The 24,289-nt window shown below is 39.7% G+C and overlaps 1 protein-coding gene across 2 annotated transcripts in view; it reads right to left on the minus strand.

The window, feature by feature from the left end:
* The window catches only part of STAG1 (stromal antigen 1), a 404,632-nt gene that overhangs the window by 345,131 nt on the left and 35,212 nt on the right, over positions 1 to 24,289 (minus strand). The window lies entirely within an intron of this gene.

Here is a 24,289-nt window from a genome sequence, read left to right on the forward strand (position 1 = left end):
CAGAAAACTCATGCCTATAATACCAGCACTTTGGGAGGCTGAAGTGGGTGAATCACTTGAGTTCAAGATCAGCCTGGCCAACATGGTGAAACCCTGTCTCTACTAAAAATACAAAAATTAGCCACGCATGGTGGCCGGTGTCTGTAATCCCAGCTACTCCAAAGGCTGAAGCAGGAGGTTCACTTGACCCCGGCTGGCAGAGGTTATAGTGAGCCAAGATCATACTACTGCATTCCAGCCTGGGCAACAGAGTGGAACTCTGTTTCAAAAATTTTTTAAAGTTTTATATGTGTATATATACACACACACACACACACAGAGAGAGAGAGAGAGAAACTAAATATTTCACACAAAAAAACACTTTTTGTAACTAATAAATTCAGTGAAGATGTAGGATGCAAAATTATCACAAATTTAAATTTTGATACACTTAATAGAAACAGTTTGAAAATGAAATTAAGAATTCCATTTACAATACCATGAAAAGAAATAAAATACTTCAGAATAAACTTACTGAAAAAGGCAAAAGACTTAAACACTGAAAACTATAAATGTTGCCAAAAGACATTAAAGAAGGCACCAATGATACAGCAATTCCACTTCTGAATATATACCCAAAAGATTTAAAAGAAGGCTCTCCAAGAGATATTTATATACCCAAGTTCACAGCAGCATTATTCACAATAGCCAAAAGGCAGAAGCAACCCAAGTGTCTACTAACAGATAAATGTATAAAAATGCAGCATATACATAACATGGAATATTATTCAGCCTTAAAAAAGGAAATTCTGACACATGCTACAGTATGGATGAACCTTGAAGACATTATGTTAAGTGAGATAAGTCAGACACAAATATACAAATACTGTATGGTTCTGTTTATATGAGGTGCCCAGAGCCATCAACATTCAGAGAGACAAAAAATAGAATGGAGGATTGCCAGGGGCTACAAAGAGAGAGAGTTAGTGTTGAACAGGTACAACGTTTCACTTCTGCAAAATCAAGAGTTCTAGAGATTGGTCGCATAACAATGGGAATATATTTAAATATCACCAATTGTATATTTAAAAACAACTAGGATAGTAAATTTTGTGTATTTCGACAAAATCTTTTTTCTTTTTTCTTTTTTTTTGTTGAGATGGAGTCTAGTTCTGCCTCCCAGACTGGAGTCCAGTGGCATGATCTAGGTTCACTGCCACCTCTTCCTCCTGGGTTCAAGTGATTCTCCTGCCTCAGTCTCCCAAGTAGCTAGGACCACAGGTACACACCAACACATCCAGCTAATTTTTGTATTTTTAGTAAAGATGGGGTTTTGCCATGTTGGCCAGGCTAGTCTCAAACTCTTGGCCTCAGGTGATCCACCAGCCTCAGACTCCCAAAGTGCTAGGATTACTGGCACGAGCCACCGTGCCCAGCCTTCAACATGATTTTTTTTTTAACTACAGATAACGTTGTACTGGTGAGAAACTAGAAACTTTCCTACTAAGATGAGGAACAAGCAAGGATGCCCTCACCTTTTCAACAATGTAATGGAAGTCTCAGCTAATGCAGTAAGATATGAAAAGGAAATAAAAGGTATACAGAATGGTTAGAAAAAAGTCAAACTGTCTCTGTTTCCAGGAGACACAATCGTCTTGCAGAAAATCCACATAAAAGCTGACCAAAAAACTCTTGGAACTAAAAAGTGATTGTAGCAAAGTTAATATACAAAAGTCAATCGCTTTCCTATATGCCAGGAATGAACAATTTGACATTTAAAACTCAGTACCATTTACTTTAGCACGCCAAAACATAAAATGCTAAGGTATAAATCTAGCTCATTGGTGCTAGTGAGATTTCTCAAGTGTTGGCAAGCTATGATTGTTGAGTGACAGCAGTAGGTAAAGCTAGCTGCAGACTAAGGCAGGCGGTTTTAGCAGCTACTAGGCAAAACCGGCCTTAAGATTACGGCAGGTTGTTTTGGCAGCTGGGTTTGGGAGATAATTCCTGGCACTAATTCCTGGCACAGGCACTTTTATGCCCAGAGTTTTGTATATTTTCTCATATATATCTTGTACGTGTTTTGCTAGATTTATGCCCTGAGTGTTTTTCCCCCACCTGGTGCCTCAACTCCAAATTAGTTGTGTATCACAGTAACTCCAATTCACATAACAATTTTCACATTTTTCCCTTTTCCTCAAACTCTTTCTCTGAAAGCATCAACTATCCTGAATTTAAGCTTTAACTGTCGCTCGGTGTGGAAATAGATGTATCCTTGTTGTCTCTGGTCCCACATCAGGGAGAAAATATGAGAGTCAATCTTAAGGATCCAAGTTACAAGCGAGTTACAAAGAGGACAAAAGGAAAAACTTCCTCATGGCAGGTTTGCCTGGAGTTTCAGAATTGAATTCCATCTTACTAGAGCCACAGGCATTAGCAATCATCTCCAACCATCAGGCTAACATCACCTTGTTGGGAGAACTGGCTTTACAAAGGTCAGGCAACAAGAACAGAGCTTAAAGATCATAATGTAAAGAATAGTAACATAATAAATCTAGTTTGAAAAACAGCTCTAAACCATGAACCTAATTTTGAAAGTAACCAACTGAACAGATCAAAAAGTCCAGATGTATTTGGTGAACTTGTTGGAACCAGGTGACTTGTTTTTTTTTTTAATCTTCTATAACTGTGTTTTTACTTTTCCAGAGGAATCTATCCATGTGTAGTAAGTAGAGGTAGCAAATGCATAAATGTCTCCTTGTTCAGCTAGTTAAGTAATGCAGAGCAATACCAATTCACTTTAGCAAGAGAATCTAGTGAAGTCTGTTGAGATGCAATGGCTAAAGCTGTGAATTCAGCTATAGACCGAACTGGTCATGAATTTTTGACCACTATTTATAAGGGGCTAACCGATTCAAGGGAAAAATGATCTAACAACTGGGACCATCCAGTTGGGTGCATGTTTCTTGGTAAAGTATCTCTTTTAATGTGTAAGTTAAGAGGTGACAATGTTCAGATTTTGCTAATTTAAATTAAATCCAGAAATATCTCAAACCACACTGGTGTTTTTTTTTTTTTAATTGACTGAGACATTATGCTGTCCATGCATATGGTTGACTACTGAAACCCCCTCAAATGAAACTGTATCTTGATAGAGTACAACAGGTAATTCCATCTAGAGTCTGCGTGTATTCAGTTACTTGTAGGGAGGTGACAGCAGTACTTATTTAAGGTTCTATTTTATTAAACTACTATATTGTTGGAAGACATCAAAAATTAGAGGAACAGGGTCATAAATGCTTTTGTAAACTGTTAATTTTTTTTTCTTGAATTCTATTACCATATTTTTCTTTACATAATCTGAATGTAATTTTAAGGTCTTTTGTGTAGACCATAGGTATTACGGTGAAGCAGGGAATCTGCATAAGTGGGTCCAAGGTCCAAAAACTTGACCTTGTAAAAACAGGTCATATACAAAATTTGAATAGTTACACTGGGAACATTAGTAAAAACTTGTTATAAAGTAAACTAAAGGTTCATTTGGATCATGGATAGATGAAGGTTTTGGGTGACAAATCTAAGACTCAGTTGTGTTTTCCCCTTTGGCAAGAGACTGGGAAATGTGGATTATACACTGTCTTTCTAGAAAAATGAAGGTATCTAAGAAGAGACCAATTTTTTTTTTTTTTTTTTTTTTTTTTTTTCTTTTTGAGGCAGAGTCTCCCTTTGTTGCCCAGGCTAGACTGCCATGGCATGATATTGGCTCACTGCAACCTCCACTTCCTGAGTTCAAGCGATTCCCCTGCCTCGGCCTCCTGAGTAAGTAGCTGGGACTACTAACATCCACCACCATGCCCAGCTAATTTTTGTATTTTTAATAGAGATGGGATTTCACCATGTTGGCCAGGATGGTCTCGAACTCATGACCTCAAGTGATCCACCCACTTCAGAGGCCTCCCAAAGTGCTGGGATTACAGGCGTGAGCCACAGCGCCTGGCCAGAGGAGATTAATTTATACTGGCCTGGTCCAAGCATCTTGGGATGACAGTATACTACAGATGTCTGTTTTGATTCTAGGTTAACTTCAGTTTTAAGTCACCTGTTGAGGTGCTGTTTCAGTGAGGAGTGAGGGCTTTTTTTAAAAAATGAAATGTGGATCCAGAAGTCCATACCTTTGAGCGTGTCGGCATAGGGACTGGCGACAGGGAGCAATATGAACACTTTCAATGAGGCTGACAAGACTTCTTACGTAAGTGTCTTCTCCAGCAGACAAAGTCAACAGATTGCACGCTGTGGTGTTTTAGATCTTCATCTACCAGAAGTGTACTGAACAAAGACATTCTACCAAAGTACAAAAGGTATAACTGTTTCTTTTTTTTTTTTTTGAGACAGAGTCTCACTCTGTTGCCGAGGCTGCAGTGCAGTGGCACAATATCGACTCACTAAAACCTCCGCCTCAAGCAATCCTCCCACCTCAGCCTCCCATCTAGCTGGGATTACAGGTGCATGTCACCGTGCCCAGCTAATTTTTATATTTTTTAGGAGAGATGGGGTTTTGCCATGTTAGTCAGGCTAGTCTCAAACTCCTGACATCAAGTGATTCGCCTGTCTCAGCCTCCCAAAGTGCTGAGATTACAGGCAGGAGCCAACATGCCTGGCCAAGAGTATGATTTTTATATGTTATTTTGACAATGTCCTTACGATATTGGAGTATATCTCCTTTTATCAACTCTGACTAAAAAGCAGAGGAACCTATATGTACAAAACAGCCTGTGATTGTTTTCAAAGATGAAAGTTTGTGAGCCCCAAAGGATGGATGGCTTTAAAATTTATTAACACCAAAGGAGGAACCTAAGGCCAAAAAAGCTTTTAGGTTTCCATAAAGTTTGCCAACTGGGTTTTTATAGTTGCATTTGTTTGTTCTGCCAGGAATAAGATGGGGGATGATATAAGCACAATGAAAATGCTGTAAAATTTGCCAAATTAAACGTACCTGCTTAATTACATGGCCAGAAAAGCAGATTCTTTATGGTGTTCTTTACAGAACTTTACAAAACACTGTGAAGTTCAAGGGGAGTTCCCTAAATGGGAATAATTTTCTCAAGAAGAATTTTGGCCATGGCTGAAGCAATGGCTTGTCTATAAAGAAAAATTTCCACTTGATAAAAAAACATACAGATCACAACCAATACATATTGCACACCCATGGGAAGGAGGTAATTGGATAAAATTCAATTGCCAAACCTAGAATGGATATTACATAAATTACAGTGTCCAGGAAGAATGTGTACATATAGCTTTTCCTGGATTAAACTCAGAATAAATGGCAGAATAAGCCAAATAAGCAATCTTGACAGTTTTTGTTTTATGTTGCTTCTTTTATGTATGCATTATGTATAAACAATACTGTTTTATAAAAGAAACCAATTTGTCAGTTATCAAAGGAATCAAATTATGTACTATAGTTAACAGTGGATATTTTATTGAATTTGGGAGAACAGGTTTATTACCAGGTCCAAATCATAGTTTTCTTTTATCAACAAACCAGTAGCCATGGTTTTTCTAATTTTGTTTTTCAGCTTCTGGAGCCAAATTTTGTACACCTTAGCTAATCACTCTTAAATTATCTTCTGAAACCTCTTTCAGTGGGACCAAGACAGAGATTTGACTGACTGAAGCTTTAATAGCAGCATTTCTTACAGCATTATCAGCAAGGTGGTTTCCCTGTAGCCTCAGGAGTCTAACCATAGCCATGCACAATGGCTCATACCTGTAATCCCAGCACATTAGGAGGCCAAGGCGGGTGGATTCTTTGAGGTCAGAAGTTCCAAGACCAGCCTAGCCAAGGTAGCAAAATCCCGTCTCTACTAAAAATAAAAAAATTAGCCAGGCATGTTGGCGCATGCCTATAATCCCAGCTACTCAGGAGGCAGAGACAGGAGAATCAGTTGAACCTGGGAGGCAGAGGCTGCAGTGAGCCAAGATCGCACCACTGCCCTCTAGCCTAAGCAACAGGGCGAGACTCTGCATCAAAAAAAAGAAAAGAAAGAAAAAAGTCTAAGAGTCTAACCCTGAATGTCCAGGAATTCTTTTAATAGTTAACGCAGCTGGTGGCTGGATGACATCCAGTAAGTCTCGTACAAGGGTCAACTCCTCCAGTGCAAATAAGGAAACTTTTTTTTTTTGAGACGGAGTCTCGCTCAGTTGCCCAGGCTGGAGTGCAGTGGCGCAATCTTGGCTCACTGCAAGCTCCGCCTCCCGGGTTCACGCCATTCTCCTGCCTCAGCCTCCCGAGTAGCTGGGACTACAGGCGCCCATCGCCACGCCCGGCTAGTTTTTTGTATTTTTAGTAGAGACAGGGTTTCACCGTGTTAGCCAGGATGGTCTCGATCTCCTGACCTCGTGATCCGCCTGCCTCAGCCTCCCAAAGTGCTGGGATTACAGGCGTGAGCCACCACGCCCGGCCATTTTTTTTTTTTGAGAGGGAGTCTCACTCTGCTGCCCAGGCTGGATTGCAGTGGCATGATGTCAGCGCTCTGTAACCTCCACGTCCCGCGCTCAAGTGATTCTCCTGCCTCAGCCTCCTGAGTAGCTGGGACTATAGGCCCATGCCCCCATGCCCGGCTAATTTTTGTATTTTTGGTAGAGATGAGGTTTCACCATGTTGGGCAGGCTGGTCTCGAACTCCTGACCTCACATGATCTGCCCACCTCAGACTCCCAAAGTGCTGGGATTACAGACATGAGCCATCGTACCTAGCTGAAATCTATTTGTTTCTATAACATCTTACAATAATGAGCAACCCCGAAGGCATACCTGCTATCTGTGTGTGTATATCAGATATATACACATGATCATTAAGGTGGAGGGGTGTCTCATCAGAAGGAAGGGGTAAAAGGGTCATAGGAGTAAGACTGTTACATCCATCGAGAAGAGTTCTGTGAGGAGGAAGAGTTAGCAAGAAGTTCATAAGAGGTAAGACGACTGGCAAAGATGTGTTCGTATGATGTAAATTCAGAAGAGTTTTGATAGTATGGGAAACAAAGGTGGTTAAGGGAGACACCACGATAATTTCTTTGTGGATTTCACTAGCAGGGCAGTGGCTGGTATAGTTCTCGAATGGGGTATAATCTTTGAGCTACTGGGTCTAGTTTCTGATGGCAATATCCAATGGGGCAATGTTGATCTCAATTTTTCTGAGTTAGGACATGCATTTTCTTTTTTTCCCACAAACAAAAAGACAGACAGTTGGCTGGGCATCGTGGCTCAAGCCTGTAATCCTAAAACTTTGGAAAGCCAAGGCAGGTGGAACACTTGAAGCCCAGGAGTACGAGACCAGCCTGGGACACATGGCAAAACCTCATCTCCACAAAAGATACAAAAAAATTGGCCAGGCGCGGTGACACACGCCTGTTAATACCTGCACTTTGGTTGGCCGAGGCGGGCAGATCACGCCGTCAGGAGATTGAGACGATCCTGGCTAACATGGTGAAACCCTGTCTCTACTAAAAATACAAAAAATTAGCCAGGCGTGGTGGCGGGCGCCTGTAGTCCCAGCTACTCAGGAGGCTGAGGCAGAATGGCATGAACCCAGGAGGTGGAGTTTGCAGTGAGCCGAGATCACGCCACTGCACTCCAGCCTGGGAGACAGAGCAAGACTCTCTCTCAAAGAAAAAAACAAAACAAAACAAAACAAAACAATTAGCTGGGCACAGAGGCACATTCCTACAGTCCCAGCCACTGGGGAGGCTGAGGTAAGAGGCTCACTTGAGTCTTAAGTAGGGCATGTAGAGGTTAAGCAATCAAAGAAAAGTTTCATGTCCAGTAGTAGCTGGTGAATCTGAGAAACCCTCAAAGCTGCCATTTCATTTCGGGTTTAGGGAACTGCAGATGTCCTGAATCCATTCAGGATCCAAATGGAGCCTTGTTTCAAGAAATCAGATGGCCAGACATTTAACCTGTGTCTTACTACTTGTAACTTTTCTTTAGAAATCTTACGACATTTTGCAGCTGGGTATTTTAATAAATCAACACCATCTTCCTTACAAACTAGTTACAGAGAAGAGCAACGAAATAGATCATCTACATATCACAGTAAGAACAAGTCCTGGGGAGAACTTCCATCACCTAAATCAGGCTTCAGAACTTGAGAGAAATAGAAAGGACTTTCAGTACAGTCCTGAGGCATAAGTCTAAGTGAACTGTTGTCCTTCCCCACTGAAGCAAATAGTTACTCACTGGTTTGAAAAACAAGGATAATGAAAAAGGCACTACAGAAGTCAACAACAGCCAGGGGCAGTGTCACATGCCTGTAATCCCAGTACTTTAGGAGGCTGAGGCAGACACATCACCTGAGGTCAGGAGTTCGAGACCAGCCTGGCCAACATGGTGAAACCCTGTCTCTACAAAAATAGAAAAATAAGCCAGGCATGATGGCAGGTGCCTGTAATACCAGCTACTCAGGAGGCTGAGGCAGGAGAATCACTTAGAACCAGGAGGCAGCAGTTGCAGTGAGCCGAGATCACGCCATTGCACTCTAGCCTGGGCAACTAAGCAAGGCTCCGTCTCAAAAAAAAAAAAATAATAATTTACAGTGGGCCAGGCATAGTGGCTCATGCCTGTATTCCCAGCACTTTGGGAGGCCAAGGTGGGCAGATCACCTGAGGTCAGGAGCTGGAGACCAGCCTGGTTAACATGGTGAAACCCTGCCTCTACTAAAAATACAAAAATTAACCAGGCATAGTGGCAAATGCCTGTAATCCCAGCTACTCAGGAGGCTGAGGCAGGAGAATCGCTTGAACCCAAGAGATGGAAGTTGCAGCAAGCCAAGATCGTGCCACTGCACTCCAGCCAGGGGAACAAAGCAAGATTCTGTCTTTAAAAAAAAAAAAAAAAAAAAAATTTCAATTACAGTGAAAAATGTACTATCAGTTGATATGAAAGTAAGGTGTTTTAAACAAATCTCTAACCTGAACCATTAAGTTTTTAATTGGGAGAATAGAAGTATTACAGGGGCTGGTACAAGGAATTATTAAACCTTGAGCTTTGTATTCCTTAATGATAGGTTTTCCAACTTGTAAGGCAGATTGGCTCAAGGGATATTGTTTAATATTAGGCAAAAGCTTGGCTGGATCAATTTGGATTTCAATTAGGGGTGTATTATACAAGCATCTGATGACAATGTGGCCCATAAAGAGACAAGTGTATGTTTCAACAGGGAATTTTGGGAGCCAGCAGAGATGTCTTCGGTGTGTGGGACACCATAATAGAAAAGCAGGGCATTACTGGAAGAGTTCAGTGAACTATCCAGTTTATCAAACTCTAAAATTATGTCTCCCTTTTAAGGAGAAAGAGATGTCATCATGACTCTATTTTTTAAGCCTTGTCCCAATAAATGAGCTGCAGCAGATTTCACCAGTAAAAAGGGATAAGTATCCTGTAAACGTTCAATGCAAAAAGTAATGGGCTGGGACAGAAAGGTTGTCAATGGTTTATTAGAAACTCCCACTATTTGAATATTTTTATTATTCCAACATCATGGCTGACTGAGACTGGTGGGTCTGAGGACCAATACGGTCGCTCCTGTGTCTACAAGAATAGTCACTTCACTGCCAATCTGAAGAAAGTTTTCTCTGAGATGATTAAAAGAAAGGACTGGGAAAAACCCCAATGTGTCCTCAGAACCCCTTCATTCTAAAGGAGAAGCCAAAGAGATAAATGAAGAAGGCCATTTAGATAGCTTAAGTTTATGGCAACTTTTTTTGCAGTGGGATGGCTGTTTACAACAAGGACAGATTTCAGGAGGTTTCTTTTGTGAACTACAGTTGTGCCACGTAGAGTCCTAACTGTTTTCTGTGGGTGAATTTACCTGTTTTAACTGGAGGTATGTTCACCACTCACTGCAGCCTTGACCTCTCAGGCTCAACTGATCCTCCCATCTCAGCCTCCCAGCAGCTAGGACCACAGGTGCACACCACCATACTCAGCTAATTTTTTTTTTTTTTTTTTTTTTAAGAGATGGGGTCTCATTATGTTGCCAGGCTTGTATCAAATTCTCAGGCTCAAGCAATTGATCCTCCCACCTCGGGCTTCCAAAGTGCTGAGATTACAGGCAGTAGCCACCACGCCTAGCCTTTGCTGATATTTTTCAGAGTGAGACAATTAATTAAGCAAATTAACAAGGTCAGGGGTTTGCACAGTCTCCCATTCTATGGTACCTCCTTCAACTGAGAAATTCTATGTTAGCTCTTCTTGGGACACCACTGACAAAATTAAGACCAATTCTAGTAGAGTCAACATCCATGGGAAAGCCAGAATTTTCTCTGAATACCACCTGGAGTTTGTTATAATGGTTACGAAATGGTTCATTTGGCTCTAGGGTACGAGCTTGAATTTTATTGCAATCAATGGCTTTAAGAAATGCTTTGAGGATAACCCTATGTAAATTCTTTGCAAGTTGAGACTTATCCCAATATTGTAGGCCAGAACCTGAGGAAGTGGAGACAGGTCTCACAGATCTCACAGGGTATGGGTGCAACTGACCATCAAGTGTTGGGCTGCTCTTCTCCCAGAGGCACATGAGTACAATGACACAGATTGGAAAATGGCTGGGTACAATAACTCATGCCTGTAATCTCAACATTCTGGGAGGTTGAGGCAGAAGGATCACTTAAGGCCAGGAGTCTGAGCCTAGCTTGGGCAACATAGTGAGACCCTGTCTTGACAAAAATAAAAAAAAAAAATTAGCTAGGTGTGATGGCACATCTCTGTGGTCCCAGCTACTCAGGAAGCTCAGGTGGAAGAATCAGTTCAGTCCAGGAGGTTGGGGCTACAGGGAGCTATGATCATGCCACTGCCTAGGCTGCAGAGTGAGATGCTCCCATCTCCTAAAAAAAAAAAAAAAAAAAAAGTTTGGAGAAGACAGTCTGGTAAACTTGAAATGCAATGTTAAATTAGTCTCCCAAATGACAAGGGACCTCAATAACCTATGAAATTCCTTGGTGAGAGCACAGAGTTCAGCTTTACCCCAAGCGACATAGGAAATCTGGGGAACTTCACGATTGTTAAAGGGCCTAATAATAAGGGGAAAAGTTTTTGTAGGCAGAGGCTGGGAAGCAGAGGGAGGAAGAATAGTTGGGTAAGAAATACCATGGAAGAAGAAAAGTTTTGAAAAGTGAGGAAATATCACAAAAGACGGGAAGTTTGAAAAGGTGGCACCTGAGAAATAGAAAAAGTTTGAGTTTCTAAGTCATTTTTCTCTGTTTGTCTCAGATCACTCAGAGACAGTATTTTGAAGCAAGGCAAATTCTGACTCTTAAATGCATTTGGATGCCTGAAGATACCAAGTAAGATATATGTCCAATTTAGACCATTTTCTGGTCTTGGCCTTCTAATTTATTTGTGAGGAAAACAAATTTAGGAAGGTCAAAAGAACCCAATGAAGGCCACTATAATCTCAAATTATCTTTAGTAAAATCAGTTTATTAAGATAAGAAGGTATGTGATAACACATCATAATGTTTCAGCCTGGTCAACATAGTGAAACCCCGTCTCTACTGAAAATACAAAAATAATCAGCTGTGTATGGTGGTGCATGCCTGTAGTCCCAGCTACTCAGGAGGCTGAAGCAGAAGAATCACTCGAACCTGGGAGGCGGAGGTTGCAGTAAGCTGAAATTGCACCACTGCACTCCAGCCTGGGCAAGAGTGACACTTTGTCTCAAAAAAAAAAAAAGAGAGAGAGAGAGACCATAATGTTTAAGCATATAACCAGCTGGAGTCCTCAATGGGGGAGTTGGGTGGGGGGGTTACTTTCACATGCCTTTGAACCCTGAAAGCCCATTTTGTAAATAAATCTAGGTGACTTGGTTTAACATCAAACACACAAAAGTTGAAATAAAAACCAAGTGCACAAAGAGTAAAGTACCCACTAGAAAAAAAAAAATGACAAAACCTTCTTTAACAGGACAATGAAAATCCCCATCAACAGGAAGGGGAAAATCCCTCATAAACAAGAGGAAAAAGATGCCTCAAAAAAATAAAACTGGAAAGTTCAAACCACAAGAAATGGGAGTTCAATCTGAGAGAGACTTACCAAGTGGGGAAAAAAAGCAACACACCGAAGCAGGAGAATCAAAGAGTACATATGCAGGGGGGCACTAAACCCCTCCAGGTGAGCTCACTTTGGATCCCACTTCTGACACCAGGTATGTCAAAAGCAAACAAAGCATAGAAACACATCTCTAAGCAAGACATTTTATTTGGGAATATATAAAAACAGAATTGCAATTCAGGACATACACACAGAGCAGGATAATCTTTGGTATGTCTCAAGAACAAACAAAACATTGGGGTTTTATTAGGAAAGAGAAATGCTGCATTAATTGCTTTGATAAAAAGCCTGTTAACATTAGTAAAGTTTTTCTGGAACCACCAAGCTATAACTGGTAAGTGACAGCAGTAGGTAAAAGTTGTCTTAGAGTTAAGGCAGGTGGTTTTAGCAGCTACTAGGTAAAACTGGGTTTAAGTTTATACAAGTTTACTTTGGTGGCTGGGCTTGTGAGACAATCCCCAGAGCAGATGCTTTGTACCATGAATGCTTTTTCCTCGTTGGCCCCTTGACTCCAGTTTAGCTAGGTGTGACAATTAACCTCAATTTGTATAATCGATTTTCATTAGAGCATGGAGGATTTTTAGGGCAGTGAGACAACAGTGTACGATTCTATAATGGTGGGTGCATGCTATATTTGTCAAAACCTGTAGAATGTACACCACCAACAGTAAATCCTAATGTAAACTATGGACTTTGATAATGAGTCAGTGTAGGTTCATCAACTATAACAAATGAATGTACCAATCTGTTGACAGTGGGGGAAGTTGAGAATGTTGGGGGAGTGAAGAGGGGTTTTTTGTGAACCCTCTATATTTACTGCTCAATTTTGCTGTAAATCTTAAACTTATTTTTAATAAAAGGAATGAAGTATTAATAAACAAACAACATTTATGAATCTCAAATGCATTATGCTTAATAAAAGAAGCCAGGCTAAAAAGGTTACATATCAAATGATTCGGTTTGTATGACATTCTGGGAAAAGCAGAACCACGAATAAGAAAACAGATCACTGTTGCTAAGACCTGAGGTTCATTAAAGGAATGATCAAAAAGGGCATGAGGGAATTGTTAAAACTCTTTCATATTTTGATTCTGTTGATGGTTGCACAACGGATGCACTTGTCAAAACTCATGAAATTGAACACTAAAAAAAAGTTTTGAATTTTACTTTATGTAAAAATTATACTCAGGGTGGAGGAAAGTTTGTTGTCTTTAACATCTCTGATGATATTCTTTCTGCTAAGTTAATATTTATGATGCTTGAGACTTTTCATTGTAAATGAAATTTTAAAGTTTATTTCTGACTTACAATGAATAAGACCTTTCTACTTTATAAATTAAAATTTTCCATACTTAACACTTTTTACCTTGAAATCTATTACACTTCCCATGTTGCTTATGAACTTAGTTGTCTCACTTAACATTGCATATCTTCCAAATTAAGCAGGTGGCTCCCAATCCCAGTCAGGGTACAGTTCTCAAAGTGTGAGACTAAAAGCATCTGCATCAAGTGGAAGTTGTTCGAAATGCAAAATCTCAGTCCCCACCCAACCAACTGAATCACACTCAGTTTGGGATCTTCCACATGATTCTAAAATGGTTTAAGAATCACTATCTTTACCCTCTAACCAATTAAATCAGGTTCTCTGGGGATGAGATCCAGCCACCAGCAATTTTTTTAACTCCCTAGATGATTCTAACTGCAGTCACAGTTGATTTTGATTCAGTAAATCTTGGGACGGCATCAGACATCAGATTTTTAACAATTCCAATTGTTTTTAATGTCAACAGCCTAAAGGAGAAAATAAAACATTCCCTCACAGATACTGACTACCATCTTCTACTATAATGCAATGTACTTTTTTTCCACTGGAAAACTTCATTTACTTCAACTCCCTGGAATTAGACACAAACTAGGCATTTTGAAATCTGGAATTATCCAACTAAAGGGAACAGAATATAAAGAGATTAAAACATCCTCAGCCTGATTACATTCCCAGGAAGTGTATCTTGTTTTAATAGAGGAATTAGAAGATATATTTATAGAAATGGGACTGCACCACAAATGTTTCAATAAACAAACATCAGGTACATTTAGCAGAAGTCAGATGTCCACAGTCATATTTTACTATTTTCTTATGAAATACACATTATACTATATAGACAGAGCAAGATTACGTCTCAGGAAAAAAAAAAAAAAAGAAAGAAACCTAAGACCTGAAACCATAAAAATTCTAGAATATCAGAAAAACTCTTCTAGACATTGGCTTAGGCAAAGAATTCATGACTAAGACCTCAAAAGCAAATGCAACAAAAATAAAAATAAATAAATAGGACCTAATTAAACTAAAAAGCTTCTGCACAGCAAAATAATCAAACAGGCAACCCACACAATGGGAGAAAATATTCACAAGCTGTGTATCTGACAAAGGACTAGTATCCTGAACCTACAAGGAACTCAAATCAGCAAGAAAAAAAAATCCCATCAAAAAGTGGGCAAAAGACATGAAGAGACATTTCTCAAAAGAAGATATACAGCTAGCAAGCATGAAAAAATGCTCAACATCACTAATCATCAGGGAAATGCAAATTAAAACCACAATGAGATACCACCTTACTCCAGAAAGAACAGTCATAATTAAAAAGTCAAAAAAACAAAACAAAACAAACAAACAACAGAGGAGCATGGATGTGGTAAAAAGAGAACACTTTTACACTGCTGGTGGGAATGTAAACTAGTACAACCACTATGGAAAACAGTATGGAGATTATTTAAACTAAAAGTAGAACTACCATTTGATCAAACAATCCCACTGCTGGGTATCTAAGCAAAGGAAAAGTCATTATATGAAAAAGACACATCCACATGCATCTACATAGCAGCACAATTCACAATTGCAAAGATACGAATCCAACCTAAGTGCCCATCAACCAATGGGTGGATAATGAAATAAAGAAAATGTAGTATTTATACACCATAAAATACTACTCAGCCACAAAAAGGAATGAAATAATGTCTTTCACAGCTACTTGGATGGAGGTAGAAGCCACTGTTTTAAGTGAAGTAACTCAGGAATGGAAAACCAAATATTGTTACGCTCTCACTTGTAAGTGGGAGCTAAGCTATGAGGACACAAAGGCATAAGAATGATACAATGAACTTTGGGGATTTGGGCGGTGGGGGAAGGTTTGGAAGGGTGAAAGGGTTAAAAGACTACATATTGGGTACAGTGTACGCTGCTTGGGTGACGGGTACACTAAAATTTCAGAAATCACCACTAAGGAATTCATCCATGTAACCAAAAATCACGTGTACTCCCAAAACTACTGAAATAAAAAAGAATGACTTCCTTTAATGTATCAGTAGCCTACTTAATTTTATAGGAAGAAAATGTCTTTGCTGAGACCACAGCTTTATTCAAATACTTAAGAATTTCTGGTCTGTTTATCCACACCATCAAATATTATTACTATCTCTAGAATTAGTCAACTGCATTTTCTTTTCTTTACATTTTTTAAAGACAGGGTCTTGCTCTGTCACCCAGGCTGGAATGCAATAGCACAATCACGGCTCACTGCAACCTTTGACTCCCGAGCTAAGACGATCCTCCCACCTCAGACTCGCAAGTAGCTGGGACTAAGCACCACCACATGTAATTTTTTGGGGGGTGGGGGGATAGATGGAGTTTCGTCACATTATGGATTACCAGGGTGAGACATAAATGGACATATCCTTTCAGAAAAAAAAATCCTAGATGATACTGATGTAATACACAATCCAAATCACTAGGTTGATGACAACCACTAAATTAAAATATACAAAATGATCACTTCCACATTCCAAGTTTTTCTAAAAGAAAAATACTTTCAGAGGAAGCGGTAAGAAATTAATAGCAAACAGGTTTGATGCATCCGAGGAAATACAAAGAACCCTCCCAAGGAGCCATATCACATGTACATATGCTTTAAATGCTATGCCTATTACTATTCACAGCCCTCTGTTCTTCTTCTTGCCTGTAAGTTTACTTTAAAATATCCAAAATTGCCCTATGTTGAAGAGAAACCATTTATTCTTCCCCTGCTTCTCTGTGCTGTTCTACATGCCTATAGTGTGACAGTCCTACCAGTTCCTAATTTTCGTATACCTCCCAAATTGTTTCTTCTTCTCTATCTAGGATGCTTTGCCTAGAAGATCGTGTTCAGAAAAAATTATTTCTGGATGCTCATGCTATCCTCCATTCCTAATTTTGAGCAATAAAGAACTAAGAAAGACTTGAAGATAAAGGATCACTAAATTAGGTTTCGAATCTCAGTCTGCTGAATAACTAGAAGTATTTAACCTTTCAAACTCATTCAATTTTCTCATCTGTTAAATGAACATATACAACTAAATTACTTCTTTTTTTTTTTTTTTTCATTTGAGACGGAGTCTCCCTCTGTCACCCAGGCTGGAGTGCAGTGGCGTGATCTTGGCTCACTGCAACCTCAGCCTCCCAAGTTCAAGTGATTCTCCTGCCTGACAGCCTTCCGAGTAGCTGTGACTACAGGCACATGCCACCACACTCGGTTAATTTTTGTATTTTTAATAGAGACGGGGTTTCACCATGTTGGCCAGGCTGGTCTCAAACTCCTGACCTCAGGTGATCCACCCGCTTTGGCCTCCCAAAGTGCTTGGATTACAGGTGTGAGCCACTGTGCCCAGCCTGCTCTCAACTATTTTAAGTCGACATGACAATCCCTACCTTGATTTAGTGCATCTTCAGAAAACTTTAAATATTGTCCTTATTTTTAATATCCAACTTATCAGGAAAAACATATTAAAATACTCTATTTTTGTAAAAACTGAATTTCATCCTTGACCTTTTTGCTTCTTGATTAAAACTTAACCTCTGACACACCACCACCACCACTCCCATCCTCGTGTGTGTGTGTGTGTGTGTGTATAAAATCCTAACAGGAAAATAATCTCTATAGAATAACCCTACACATTTTCAGATACATCCTAGAAGTTATTGTATCCTATAATCAAAAGCAGCTCAGTAAAATACAAAATAAGACAGAAATATCTGAACTTGCTTCCTACCTCTACCACTTAACAGTCGGTATGCCCCCTGGATGTAAATATATTGAATGTCTCTAAGCATCAATTTTCTCAACTGGAAAAATAAAAGATAACACCTATCTTACAGGAATTCTGTGGGGATTAAAACAGATCATCTAATAAATCTTTCAGTATCCCTGGAATACAGCAATCACTCAATAAAAGGCTTTTGAGAGAATCATTCTACAAACTGCTTCTTTATAGTCACTGCAACTTCAAATGAAAACTGTTAACACAAAATTATCAAGAGCTTCAACAGGATACAGACTAGAAAAAAAATTATCAAGAGCTACTTCTACTTCTTTGCCCCCATAGTTTTACTGTGCAGGATAAATTAGATTTTTAACTGCTAAGTCAAACTTAATAGGTATTCTTTTACTTTTTTTTTTTTTTTTTGAGATAAGCTCACAGCAGTCTCCAACTCCCGGGCTCAATTGAGCCTCCTGCCAGAGCCTCCCAAGTATCTAGGACTACAGGCATGTACCACCATGCCAAGAGACAGAGACAGAGAGAGAGAGAGAGAGAGACACTCAAGGATCTGACAGGTCACTAGCTGACCACAAAGATAACAGAACATAGGCTTCAGTGACCACACACAAATAGCAAAGTGGCAAGAGTTCTTCCTTATCAGCAATCACTTTAAATGTAAACAACTTAAAATCGACAATTAAAAAACATAGATTGGGGCTCAGTTCAATGGCTTATGCCTGGAATCCCAGCACTTTGGGAGGCTGAAGCAGGTGGATCACCTGAGGGCAGGAGTTCAAGACCAGCCTGGCCAACATGGTGAAACCCGGTCTCTACTAAAAATACAAAATAATTAGCCGGACATGGTGGTGCACACCTACATTCCCAGCTACTCAGGAAGCTGAAGCAGGAGAATCGCTTGAACCTGGGAGATGGAGGTTGCAATGGGCTTAGACTGTGTCACTGCACTTCAGGCTGGGTGACAGAGCAAGATTCCATCTCAAAAACTAATAAACAAAAAACACAGATTGGCATAAATGATTTTTTTTTTTTTTTTTGAGATGGAGTCTCACTCTGTCACCCAGGTTGGAGTGCGGTGGTGTAATCTCGGCTCACTGCAACCTCTGCCTCCCAGGTTCAAGTGATTCTCCTGCCTCAGCCTCCCAAGTAGCTGCGATTACAGGAGTGCACCACAACGCCGGACTAATTTTTGTATTTTTAGTAGAGACAGGATTTCACCATGTTGGCCAGGTTAGTCTCGAACTCCTGATCTCAGGTGATCCACCTGACTTGGCCTCCCAAAGTGCTGGGATTACAGGTGTGAGCCAACAAGCCCGGCCATGATTTTTTAAAAATATAACTATATACTAGTTAAAAGAGATTCACTTTAGCCTCAAAGACACAAATAACTTAAAAATAAAAGAATGGAAAAATTTATATCATGCAAACAGTAACCAAAAGAGAGGAAGGGTAGCAAAACTGATCATAGACAAAACAGATTATAAATCAAAAGTTGTTACAAAAGACAAAGAACGGCCGGGAGTAGTGGCTCATGCCTGTAATCCCAGCACTTAGGGAGGCCCAGGCAGGTGGATCACTTGAGCTCAGGGGTTCCAGACCAACCTGGGAAACAGCAAAACCCCGTCTCTACCAAAAATACAAAAAATTAGCCAGGCGTGGTGGCATGCATCTGTAGTCCCAACTACTGGCATGCACCTGTAGTCCCAACTACTCAGAAGGCTGAGGTGAGAGACACGATTGAGCCTGGGAGGTTGCAGTGGGCTGAGATCGTGCCACTGCACTCCAGCCTGGGTGAAGAGTAAGACCCTGTCTCAAAAAAAAAAAAAAAAAAAACGACAAAGAAGAATGCATAGTGATAAAAGGATTAATTCACAAGAAGATATAACAATTACACACAAAACAATGGAGCCCCAAAATTGTGTGCACTGAGGGAACTAAAAGTGGAAATAGTTCAACAATAATAAACTTTGATACATACTAAACTTCAATATAACAATAAAACTTCACTTTCAATAATGGCTAAAACATCTAGACAGATGATCATTAAGAAAATAAAAATCCTGGCCGGGCGCAGTGGCTCACGCCTGTAATCCCAGCACTTTGGGAGGCCAAGGCGGGCGGATCACAAGGTCAGGAGTTCGAGACCAGCCTGGTCAACACAGTGAAATCACATCTCTACTAAAAAATACCAAAAAAAAAAATAGCCGGCCATGGTGGCAGGCGCCTGTAATCCCAGCTATACACCATGAACAAGTGAGATTTAGCCAAAGAATGAAGGATGGTTTATTGTAAGAAAATCAATCAATGTAATACACAATATAAACAGAATGAAGGAAAAATACATGATCATCACACACACACACACACACATATTTAACAAAGTTCAACATATGATATGGTTTGGCTGTGTCCCCACCCAGATCTTGAATTGTAGTTCCCATTATTCCCACGTATTGTGGGAGGGAATGATGGGAGATAATTGAATCACAGGGGCGGGTCTTGCCCATGCTGTTCTCGTGATAATGAACATAAGTCTCATGAGATCTCATGGTTTTATAAAGACGACCTCCTCTGCACATGCTCTCTCTCTTTGCCTGTTGCCATGTAAGATGTGACTTTACTCCTCCTTTGTATTCTGCCATAATTGTGAAGCATCCCCAGCCATATGGAATTGAGTGAATTAAACTTCTTTCCTTTATAAATTACCCAGTCTCGGATATGTCTTTATTAGCAGTGTGAGAATGAACTAATACAACATACTATCATGCTAAAAAACAAACAAATGGCAGGCACAATGGCTCATGCCTGTAATCTCAGCACACGGGGAGGCCAAGGTGGGAAGATCACTTGAGCCCAGGAGTTCAACAACAGCCTCGGCAAGATAGCAAGACCATGTCTCTACAAAAAAAAAAAAAAAAAATAGCCAGGGATGGTTGTGCATACTTGTGGTCCCAGTTACTCCAGAGGCTGACGCGGGAGGATCACTTGGGCTCAGGAAGTCAAGGCTACAGTGAGCCATGATCATGCCACTGCACTCCAGTCTGGACGACAGAGTGAGACCCTGTCTCAGAAACAAACAAACAAACAAAAAACTTAGGAAACTAGGAACAGAAGAGAGTTTTACATGATAAGATGCATTTATGAAACACCTACAGTTAACATCATACTCAATGGTGAGTAACTAAAAGCTGTCCCTCTAACATCAGAAAAAAGACAAGAACGCCCACTTTCAACACTGCTAGCCGGGTGAGGAAAGAATTTAAAGGCATCCATACTGGAAAGGAGATGTGTAACTATCTCTAGTTGCACATGACACGTCCTATATATGAAATATTCCAAAGAATCAATAAAAAATCCCCACTAAACTGATAAAAAAAATTGAGCAAAGTTGCAGGGTATAAGAACAATATACAAAAATCATTTGTGTTCCTACACAAAATGAACAATCCAAAAAGGAAAGATAACAAATTTACAATAACATCCAAAAATTAAAATATCTAAAAATAAATTTAATCAAGAAAGTGAAAGATTTGTAAAGTGAGAACTACAAAACACTGTTAAAAGAAATTAAGACTTAATTAAATGGAAAGACATATAACATTCCCAGATTAGAAGATCATTTAATATTGCTAAAATGACAATACTCTCCAAAACAATGTACAGATTCGGTTCAACCCCTATCAAAATTCCAATGGCCTTTTTTGCAAAAATGGAAAGTCCAATCCTCAAACTCATACAGAACTGCAAAGGGTCCCAAACAGTCAAAATAATATTGAAAAAGCACAATAAAATTTGAGACTAAAACTTTCCGATTTCAAACTTGCTACAAAGCCAAGGGAGTCAAAACAGTGTGGTATCGGCATAAGGACAGAAATATAGACCAATGGAACAGAATAAGAGTTCAGAAATACACTCGCATCTATGGTCAACTGATTTTTTACAAGGGTACAAGGCAATTCAATAGGGAAGAAACTGTCTCTTTAACAAATGGTATTGGGATAATGTGATACCCACATGCAAAAGAATGAAGTTGGACCCTTATCTCACACCATACTAAAGTTAAATCAAAATGGATCAGTGGCCTAAATATAAAGGCTAAAATTATAAGCTCTTAAGAAGAAACATACAAGTAACCTAACCCACAGGATTTGGAAATGGTTTCTTACATGACACCAAAAGCCATGTACCTAAAGAAAAATTATATAAACTGGACCTCATCAAACTTAAAAGCTTTGTGCATCAAAGGACATCATCAAGAAAGTTAAAAGACAACTCACAAAATGAGAGAAAATACTTACGGGCCCAGTATCCAGACTACATAAAGAACTTACAACTCAACAACAAAAGACAAATGAGCCAATTTACAAATGGGCAAAGGACTTGAAAAGATATTTTTCCAAAAAAGATATACGAATGGCCAACAAGCACATGAAAAAATGTTCAGCTTCATCGGTCATTAAAAGAATGCAAGTCAAAACCACAAAGAGATAATACTTTATAACTTTAGAATGAGGTATTAGTCCATTTTGTGCTGCTTATAACAGAATACCTGACTGGTAATTTATAACAAAAAGAAGTTTATTTCGTTCAAGGTTCTGCAGCCTGAGAAGTTCAAGGGTTCAAGGGCATGGATCCCTAGCTTCTGGCAACAGCTTCTGTGCTATTTTACAACATGGCAGAGGTCAATGGGAAAGCGGACACATGCAAAGAGGGGAAAGCCTGAGGGATGTCATGGCTTTACAACAACACACTCTTGCAGGAATTAATCCATTCTCTCAAGAATTAATACCGTCTCTAGAAAGCAAAAATTCACTCACTACAGTGAGAACAGCACCAGCAATTCATGAAGTATCTGTCCTCATAACCCAAATACTGCCCAATAGGCCCCACCTCCCAATATCACCACACTGGGGATCAAATTTCAACATGAGTTTCGGCAGTACAAACAAATCATATTCAAACAATAGCAGGCGGCTATATTTTTTTTGAAAAAGTAAAATAGCAAGTGTTGGCAAGGATGTAAAGCAATAGGAACTCTCATATATTGCCGGTGGAAATGCAAAATGATGCCAGCCACTGTCAAGAACAATTTGGCAATTTCTCAAAAAGATAAAAAGAATTACCACGTGATCCAGAAATTCCACTCCTAGGTATACACCCAAGAAAAATTAAAATATATATCCACACAGCTATTTGTACATAAATGTTAACAGTAGCATTATTCATTACAGACAAAAGGTACATTAACAGATGAACTAAGAAATAAATGTGGTATATACATACAATTAAATATTATTTAGGCATAAAAATTAAGTACTAATATATGCTATAACTTCGATAAGCATTGAAAACATTATGCTAAGTAAAAGCCACATATTATATAATTTTATTTATAAGAAATATAATAAGCAAATTCATAGAGACAGAAAGCATATTAGTGATTGCCAGGAGATTGGGGGGAGAGTATCAAGGAAATAGGAAGTGATTACTTAATGGATATGAGACGCTCTTTTGGTATAATGAAAACATTTTGAAACTAGAGATAATAATTGCACAACAACACAATTGCACTAAACGTCACTAAATGGTATACTTCAAAATAGTTAAATATATGTTATGTGAATTTCATCTCAACAAAAAAAGGCTCAATACTGGAAAGCCAATATGAAATGTCGAACAGTAATATGAAATAAACAGTTTCATGGCTTACTATATTGGTATTACTATTATATAGCTACTTACAGTTGTTAGGTGCTTAGTTTCACCCCTCCCATTCCATTCACCAATAAGTTATTTATAGTTAAAAGTCATGGAATTTTTGTAACATGTAGTAAATCATGACAATTATTTAAGTTGGGGTACAATGGCACAATTATGGCTCACTGTAGCCTCAACCTTCAATGCTGACCCACTGCAGCCTCAACCTTCGATGTTGAATCAACCCTCCCACCTCAGCCTCCCAAGTAGTTGAACCACAGGCATGTACTACCGCACCTGGCTTTTTTTTTTTTTTAAAGACAGGATCTCAGCCAGTTGCGGTGGTTCACATCTGTAATCTCACCACTCTGGGAGGCTGAGATGGGATCACATGAGGTGAGGGGTTCAAGACCAGCCTGGCCAAGATGGTGAAACCCTGTCTCTACTAAAAATAGAAGAATTAGCTGGGTGTACTGGCACATGCCTGTAGTCCCAGCTACTCAGGAGGCTGAGGCAGGAGATTCACATGAACCTGAGAGGCGGAAGTTATAGTGAGCCAAGATCATGCCACCGCACTCCAGCCCGGGCGACAGAGCGAGACTGTCTCAAAAAAAAAAAAAAAAAGGCAGGGTGTCATTACGTTGCCCAGGCTGCCTAATTTATAACTAACTTAAATGAAGTCAAATTTCTTATATAGGAAAGCAGGCTACCATATCATTTACATAGAAGAATTCCAGTTATTTCTGAGTTTCAGTGAATTTTTCTCTAATCAATGAAGGGGTCTGGCTCACTCCTATAATCACAGCAATTTGGGAAGTTGAGGCAGGAGGATCGCTTGAGGTCAGGAGTTCAACACCAGGCTGGGCAACATCATGAGACCTATCTCTAAAAAAAATAAAATAAAATTAGCTAGACATGGTGGCATACACCTGCTGTCCCAGCTACTAGGGAGACTGAGGTAGGAAGATCACTTGATCCCAGAAGTTCAAGACTATAGTAAAGTTATAATCAAGTCACCTCATTCCAGCCTGGGCAACAGAACAAGACCCTCTCTCTTAAGAAAAAAGGTGGGGGGCCGGGCATGGTGGCTCACACCTCTAATCTCAACACTTTGGGGAGGCCAAAGCGTGTGGATCACCTGAGGTCAAGAGCTGGAGACCAGCCTGGTCAACATGGTGAAACCCCATCTCTACTAAAAATACAAAAATTAGCTGGGCATGGTGGCACACACCTGTAATCCCGCAACTGGGAAGGCTAAGGCATGAGAACTGCTTGAACCCAGGAGGCAGAGGTTTCAGTCAGTCAAAATTGCAACACTGCACTCCAGCCTGGGCAACAGAGTGAGACTCCATCTCAAAAGATAACATAACATAACATAACATAACATAACATAACATAACATAACATAACATAA

The sequence above is a fragment of the Piliocolobus tephrosceles genome, chromosome 2 (assembly GCF_002776525.5).
Source record: "Piliocolobus tephrosceles isolate RC106 chromosome 2, ASM277652v3, whole genome shotgun sequence".
NCBI classification, from domain to species: domain Eukaryota; kingdom Metazoa; phylum Chordata; class Mammalia; order Primates; family Cercopithecidae; genus Piliocolobus; species Piliocolobus tephrosceles.